We start from the raw sequence: 8,542 nt of genomic DNA, 5'->3' as shown, positions 1-8,542 counted from the left end.
AGATCCTGCAGACCTGCTTCATGGCTTGTGAAGCACCTCCCTGTTGGTGGGGAGTGGGAGTTCAAATCTTGGTCCTTGCACATGGTAACATGTGCATTCAACTGGTCATACCAGTGTTCTGCCCCCCAGTATTTATTTTTTTGCATCTCAGTAAGTTGATACTGATAATGTGGAGATAGGAAGGGTTTTTTTTTTCTTTTTTCTTGTGAGGAGAATGTATAGCTTTGTTTGAGGACATAGTAACTTGTCATAATTTTAAATCAGCTTGTTATTGATTGCTATTTTCAGTGAATTTGAGTGATAGTATAGTTTTGTCTGTGCTCCTGTTTACTTAATTCCAAAGGATATATGGATATTGTAATCTGTTTAATAAATTGGCAATATTTTTTAGTGATTAATATTGACTTCTCTTTTAAATCTGGCTGAACTATACAGAAATTACATTATGTCATTGTATAATAAGAATAAGGTATTGTGTTCTGTTAATGGAAAACTACCAACAAAAAGCAAACAGTAAAAAGCATAGGTGTTCATTTTTGAAATAGGGCACCAAACAGAGCAGGGAACAACTGAGGAAGAAATTCTGCTAAAATAATTGGAAATCAAGGAGAGAGAGTCTATGACCTCATCAGCATAGAGACAATTTATTTTATTATGGTTCATTACATAACCTCCTGAGAAATAAAGGCACCATATAAATGAAGAGAAATGAAGGAGCAACGAAGTGGACTAAGGATAGAGAACAGATGGGGCTTTGGTGACTTAAATCCTCTTTTGGTCTTGAGAATACTTCAGTTATCTTATTAAAAACAGTTTGGAAGTATTATTGTGATATCTGAATGGGCCATTTCCTTGCAATTGGATTTGAATCAGTGAAGATGTTGCAGAAACTCAAATAGAAGAGAGTTCTGCTTATGTTTTCTTCTATTTGATGACTTCTAACTTCTAAATTTGGAGTTAACTTTTGCATATGATAAAATGTGGTGGTCCACTTTAATTCTTCTATATGTTTCAACCCAGCTTTCCTAACACCATTTGTTGAGTAGATTCTCTTTTTTTCCATTTGATGTTTTGGATGCCCTTGTCAAAAATTAGTTGATTATAGATGTGAGTCTTCCTTCCTTTTAAAACTTTATTTTATTTGATAGGACAGAGAGAAATTGAGAAGGAAGAGAGAGATCATATATATTAGACACACTGAGAGATAACCTGCAGCACTGCTTTACCATTTGTGAAGCTTTCCCCTGCAGGTGGGGAGTGGAGGCTTGAACCCAGGACCTTGTGCATGCTAACTTGTGTCCTCAACCAGGGACACCACCTCCTGATACGTACCTACCCCCACCCCCTGCTTTCTCCCTCTCTCCCTCTCTTCTTATCTGATAGGTCAGAGAGAAATTGAGATAGGAGGGGACATAGAGAGGGAGAAAGAGAGATCCTGCAGCCCTGCTTCGCTGCTTATGAAGTTTCCCCTCTGCAGGTTGGAAGTGGAAGGTTTAACCCAGCCAGGCTCTTGTGCATGCTAACCTGCGTTCTTGCTGCACCACAGCACAGCCAACTTCCATATTAACTCTTAGAAGGCCAAAGATCCACTTCCTCCAGGAGGAAATATCTAGATTTAATCTTAATTTTTCTCCTAGAATATTGTGATAATTCTTAAGATTTTATTAGTAATTAATAGTTATTTACATGATTATAAGACAATGGGTATAATTCTGCATCTTTCCCACCACCAAAGTTCTGTGCTCGCTAACCCCCACCCCTCCAGGAATAACTATAATAGTTTTCCCAATGTCACAGATATGGGATGGATATATATATATTCTCCAGTAGATGGGAAATCATCCAGTAGATGTCCATCATTTCCTTTTTTACTTCACTAAGCATCAACATTACCTAGAGCTCGTAGCAGAGCAAAAGTCATTTCATAGTCCTACTGTACAAGGTTGTCTCTAAGAATGACTGCCTCTGAAGGGAGAAAAAAAGGAGTACTGATTCATTTACATAGGAAATACCATCTGAGACATTTTAATAAGTAGTAAAATAAGTTTGCATTAGTCAAGTTACAAACACCCATCACAATTAAGTTAATGTACCCAGACCCTTTCCTCTCAACACACATTTGAGTAATCAAGCACAGTAAAAGACACGATATAGTACCTGCCTGAAGAGAATTTGTACTCTAATAAGCATAGAGATTTAACATGTTGAGCACGCATTACCATTTGCAAGGTTCGAGTCCCCAGCTGCCACCTACAGAGGGAAAGTTTCATGAGCCATGAAGTAGTGCTGTAGGTGTCTCCCCTTCTCCCTTTCTATCTCCTTTCCTCTCTTGATTTCTCTCCACCACTATCCAATCAAAAAATAAATAAATAAGCAAAATGTATTTTAAAGATTCATAGCAAAGGAAGTTAAAAAAAACATAGCTACAGTTATATGACCATATAAAAATAGTACAAAATTAGTGTCATGACATATGAAGACTCCATCATAATATTTTAGAACTGTGATTAACTGTGTGCCATTGGACCCTGGGCAGGTTCCTCAATCTTTGGATGTTTTCCTTTCTCTGTCACCAAAATGCAGCAAAGGACCTTTTCCTCTTACTTAACAATAGGAGTTATAGGACCTAATCACCCTTGCCTTTACTGACTTTCTTTTAATAGTAGTTATCAATACTTTCGGATGAGTTTTTAAAAGAAAAATTATATTAAAATCTTAATTTTTTTTGCTTCCAGGGTTATTTCTGGGGCTTGGTGCCTGCCAGTACCACAAATTCACTGCTCCTGGAGGCTCCTTTTTCCCCCTTTTGTTGCCCTTGTTATATATCATTGTTGTTACTGCTATCGTTGTTGTTGGATAGGACAGAGAGAAATGGAGAGAGGAGGGGAAGACAGAGAGGGGAAGAGAAAGATAGACACCTGCAGACCTGCTTCACTGCCTGTGAAGCACCCCCCCCCCCCGCAGGTGGGAATCTGGAAGCTCGAACCAGGATCCTTATGCCCGTCCTTGCACTTCATACCATGTGCAAACCTTAATGTTTGTCATGAGATATTATTCTTCAAAATTATAAGGATGCCATAGCCCATTGTAAAGATATTTTATGTTTAAAAATATCAAAATTAGGGCCAGGAACTGGCTTACCTGGTAGAGTACTCACTTTACATGTGCAGGAATCTAGGTTAGCGACCCAGCATTGTATTGGAGCACCATGCATGGCAGCAGGGGCACCCCTGAGAATACTGAGGTGCCACTGTGGTGTGCCTCCTTCTCTGTTGCTTTCTCTCCACCTCTACCTCTCTCTCCACATGTCTTTATCTGAAATTAAAAGGAAAACAAAGTCACTCGACTTGGAGCAATGGAATCATGTATGTGAGAGACCCTGGCAAGCACATAAAATAAAAAAATATATATATATTTTCTTTTCCGATTGTTTATTACATATCCAAACTTACTGATAGAGCTGAAATTTATTAAATACACAAGTTATACTTCAGATAATAATGTGTATACAAAATTATTAGTGTAGAAAATTACATTGATATGCAGAATTTTTATTTTACATTTGTATCCTCTTGTGTACCTACTTAATATCTGTTATTAATATAAAAGTTAAGGTGACCCAGCTGATTGTGAGCTTCCAACTTTAATCCCTGGAACTGCAGATACCAGTATTGTTTTGGGCGTCTCTCTCCCCCTTTAATGAATAATGAGATATTTGAAATTTCATAAAATGATAAAAAGTAACCTTTTTTGAGAACATTGGAGGGATTATGTGGAGTTCTCAAACTGTACCAGGGGAGATTGGATGTTGTAGGAAAATACTTGGATGCAAAAGGGATATTTTCCTTGTGTAAGAGAAATGTGTGGATACTCAGCATTGACTAAAAACTGAGCAACTTCCTCACTTTCCCTGAAGATAAACCTGGAGTCACTTGGGTGATCTGTCACTGTCCACATGTTATACGCTGCTTTTTCTGGCTACAAGGGCTTATCTACTTATGTGACCGTAGGAAGACCACATTGTCTCATTTCACTAGAGAAATGAAACATTTTTATTTTAGTTTATTGTAGTAGTACAGCCTATTCATTTTTGTACACTAAAGGGGGAATTAATGCTTGCCTTACTTGCTGTGATAACAATCAGAAATGAGTAAACATGTTTTAAGTTTTAAATCTTTTGGTGGAGAAATGTTTTAGAATTATTTTAATACTGAATTGATTTTTAGGCATGGCACCTCTTTAGTGAGGCCATTTTTTTCAGTGTCTACGTCTTGTCATTTAAAGAAGTGATTTGTTTCTTAATTTTTTGGTCCCCCTTTTCTTAATTTCTTAAACAGGAACTTTTTATTGATCATTTTAAGAGCTTCACTGTGTGCTTTGAGGCCAGAGCAGCACTCTGCTTTGGCACATGCAGTGCTGGGATGCTCTGCTTGGGCTTCTGTGCACATGCTGCCTGTATCTACAGGTCCATCTCTAGCCACTGCAGCTTTAAGGGGGCTACACAGAATACACTGTCCTTTAAGCATTATTAGTAACATTTTGCTAATGCTTTTTAAATTTACTGTTACTATAACTTTTTTATTTCCACCAGGGTTATTGCTGGGATTTGGTGCCTGCACAAGGAATCCACTGCTGCTGGCAGCCATTTTTTTTCCTTTTTAAGTTTTTTTTTCGTTCTTTTACTTGATAGGACAGAGGGAAATTGAGAGGAGAGGGGGAGATAGGTAAAGAAATACAGGTGATCTGCAGCCCACATTCACAGTGCTTGAAGCTGCCCTCCTGCAGGCAAGGAGCAGGGGTTAGAACCAGATAACATGTGCACTGAACCAGATGCTTCACTTCCAGGCCCCATGAATGCTTGTTACTATTTTATTATCTATCTTATATTTGTGCTTATTTATTTTATTATTTTTAAATTTTATTATTTATTATCTAGCTTATATTTGTGCTTAGTGCTTATTTTAGAATCTAGTGAAATGGATACAGTGTTTCATTATCAGTGGTAATAATAATATTTCTAGTATTTATATAAAAATTGGACAGTTTTGTGTACTGGAATTAAACCCAGTACTTCATACATGCTAAGTATGTAGGTTACCACTGGACTGTATTCTCAGTCCTCATATTGGATTTAAAAAGACAGGTGATTTCAAAATAATGATTAAATAGCACATTGCATAAATACAACAGATTGGATATATTTAAGTAAATGTCTATTACTGTTGGTATGCATGAGACCCCTTCTGTTTCACTTGGTTTAAATCCCCCCTGCTTAACACTATTCTATTTACATAACCACTTCATTCTATTTACATAACCACTGTTAACAAGTTCCACCCTCCCTCCAGGGCATTTGTGGTTCAGTGATAGGATTCTCGCCTGCTCCACCCCCTCCTTGTCACACTCTGATTTTCGCCAGTCACTTTTCTCTCCACCCTCTCTATGTCACATCCTGTTTCCACCCTACTTCGCAAGTATATATAAAGACAGCATTGTGAGTTTTACTGTACCTTGAGTTTAGCTTAGCTCATCTTAGATTGTGTTGCGTCCTGCATGAATAAAGAGATACTGCCTACAGCTCAACCATGAGTCCCTGGTCGTCTGTTACCTGCCCAGCGAAAACAACCTAACCCGTCGAAAACAACATATTACCATTAATAGAGTTACATCAAGATACTCATTGATAATTCATACTAATTATTGGTATTTGCTAAGCTTAATACGTTGCAGACAGGAAGATACTATTTATTTCTTTAATGTAATAAAACAAACAAAAGAATTAGGTTATGAAAACACAGGGGAATGGTGAACATCTAACCAAATGCAATTGAGTTAACTTTTTTCTTTTTCACCCATTTATTTCTGTGGGCCATGTTTATGGCAACAGATTAGTATAACAAGATCTTAGATAAGGAAGAGATTTGCAGAGGAATTGTAGTTCTCAGAAAGGACATAACAATGGGGGGGGGGGAGAAGCTATCCTATTAATGAGTGAGGTGAAGGTGAAATTTTACTAACTACAGGTTATACCCAAAAGAAAATAAATTTCCCCACAAAGAAAAAGTTACACAATATTTGGAATTGATGATGCTCATTATTTTACCTAGCTCTTTAAGCTCAGAGGTGGGGATCTGCTTTCCAGAGAGCTCAGGCTGTTTACTTTTGGTGACTTGACTATGTATTAGTAGAGAAGCTACCAGCAAGTCGAGTTTCTGCAATATCAGTGTTTTGCCACGACACTGTGTCCAAGAAATAATTCCAACAGGTTAACTTTATCTCTGGCATTTATGTTTAATGCAATAAAGTACCTATATTGTGATTTTAATTTAGCAAATTTGTTTTTATATGTGTGTGTGTGTGTGTGTGTTTAGGACATTTGAGGACAATTACAAGAGACAGTAGGCATTAAATGTGTTTCAATAGGGATGAGCTTATGAGTCAGGACTAGAATTCTGCCTCTGATATTTATTGGTTCTATAAGCTTGGGGAAGATATTTTTGCAAACTTTTTTTTATTTCTAAAATTGAGAAAATGTGTCCTTCTGTAATGAAAACAACAAATAAACAGAAACTGGTACATGGTAGTTTCTCAGGAAATGTCACTCTGTGTATACTTAAATATATTAGGAAGACAAAGTATTTGGAAATGGATATCTAATGGAAAAAGTGTTTACAAAAATGATTGTAAGATACAGAAGTCCCAGACTGAATGACTTATTGTTTTATTAAATATATAAAGACATTACAAAAGTCTACAAAAACATGTAGAGAAAGTCATAATAATTGTCCAGTACAGTATGTACCTAGGACTTGAAAAAGAACCCCAACTTAAATTTCTTCAGAACTGATGTTACTACAGAGTTGTTGGGGGACCAGGTGCTGGCTCTAGTATTTGAAACACTGACTTGTAGAGTCTTTGCTGAGAGGAGCACACATTTCTACCTGTGTGAGTGAGAGTGCAGAGCCATTTGAATCCACATAAGAAAGATATAGGGGAGGGGGTGGGATATGGAGATTGGGTTGTGGGAATTGTACCCCTCCTACCCTATGGTTTTGTTAACTAATCCTTTCTTAAATAAAAAAATAAATAATTTTTTTTTATATTTAAAAAAAAGAGATATGGCAGAGACACCTAAGACTTCCTTTCTTTTCCTTTTTATTTTTCTTTCTTGAACATGATGACATCAAAACAAGGCAACTATCCCACTCATAAATATCTTTTTTTTAAAAAAAAAATTCTAGTCAGTGTTGCATTGGCTTTATTACTTCTCTATATTCCTTCTCTTACTTTCCTCCTTGTTATTTTGAGCAGCAAGAAATCTATCTCTGCAGGACAATTTTATGATAAAACATAATTCCTTGTGTTCCTTATGCATGAACAAAGCAGAAAGGTCTTATTTTGATACTATTTGTAGTATTTAGCTTTACTTATAAAACCATGCAAGAATATGAAGTTCTGCATTCATATTTTTACTCATTCACAGTATTCCACTGAGGGATGCATTTTTTTTTTTAAAGAAAGGATGAGAAAATTGTAGATAAAGACAGATCTCATTCAGAGAACATATACATAAAATTGACGTGTGGGGAGGAGAGAGGGAGAGAGGGAGAGAGTGAGAGAAGAAGGGAAGGTGGAGGAGAGGGGGTGGAGAGTGGCTTTTCTAGGTCAGGAATCCAGAAACACTTGCCCTAGTTAATAATTTGCAGCTAGGATGAGTGGGTAAAGAAGATATGAGCTATATACTCAATAAGATTACTACTCTGTGATTTATAAAGATGATATTGTATCACTCAGGACAAAATGAATGGAATTGGAGTGACTATACTTAGGGAAGTAAGAAGTAGAAAGCAAATACTGGATGGTTTTACTCATATAAGGAATATAAATAATTAAAATACTCGAACTTGTAAAATAGAGCACCCAAACTGTCTCTTAGACTTTGTGAGAACTTGGTTGGTGGGTATATGCTATAAAATTTTACCCATGTAATCTTATAATCTTGGAAACTATTATTAAATCACTAATAGAAATAATGTTTAAAAAAGAATTTACCAGCTCCTATATTTATTTACAAAACTTACCTTAATATTACACTCATGTTTTCTGTGAATTGCCAGATTTATGTAAAGATTGATTACAGAGGAAAGTCTTCTCAGTCTGCTAGTAATAAATGAGGCCTTTGCTTCAGGGAAGGTTTACATAGATGTTGCAGGCATTAATGCTGGAGACATAGATGAATGAAATGAGGATAAATGCTTTGAAGTCTTTTTGGGAGGGGTATGATTACTGATTTCAGTTTTTGATATCGACAGAGGTGATTTTTCTTTCTTTTTGCCTCCAGGGCACTCGTTGCAGCACTATGAATTCACTGCTCCTGGATGCCTGCCCCCTCCCCCCCCCCCCCCGTTTTTACCGGATAGGACAGAGAGAAATCGAGAGAGGAGGGGAAGACAGAGATAGGGAGAGGATGACACCTGCAGGCCTGCTTCATGGCTTGTGAAGTGACCCCTCTGCCGGTGGCAAGCCGGGGGCTCAAACCAGA

The sequence above is a fragment of the Erinaceus europaeus genome, chromosome 20 (genome assembly GCF_950295315.1).
Source record: "Erinaceus europaeus chromosome 20, mEriEur2.1, whole genome shotgun sequence".
NCBI classification, from domain to species: Eukaryota; Metazoa; Chordata; class Mammalia; order Eulipotyphla; family Erinaceidae; genus Erinaceus; species Erinaceus europaeus.
Note: the sequence above shows the minus strand (reverse complement) of the source record.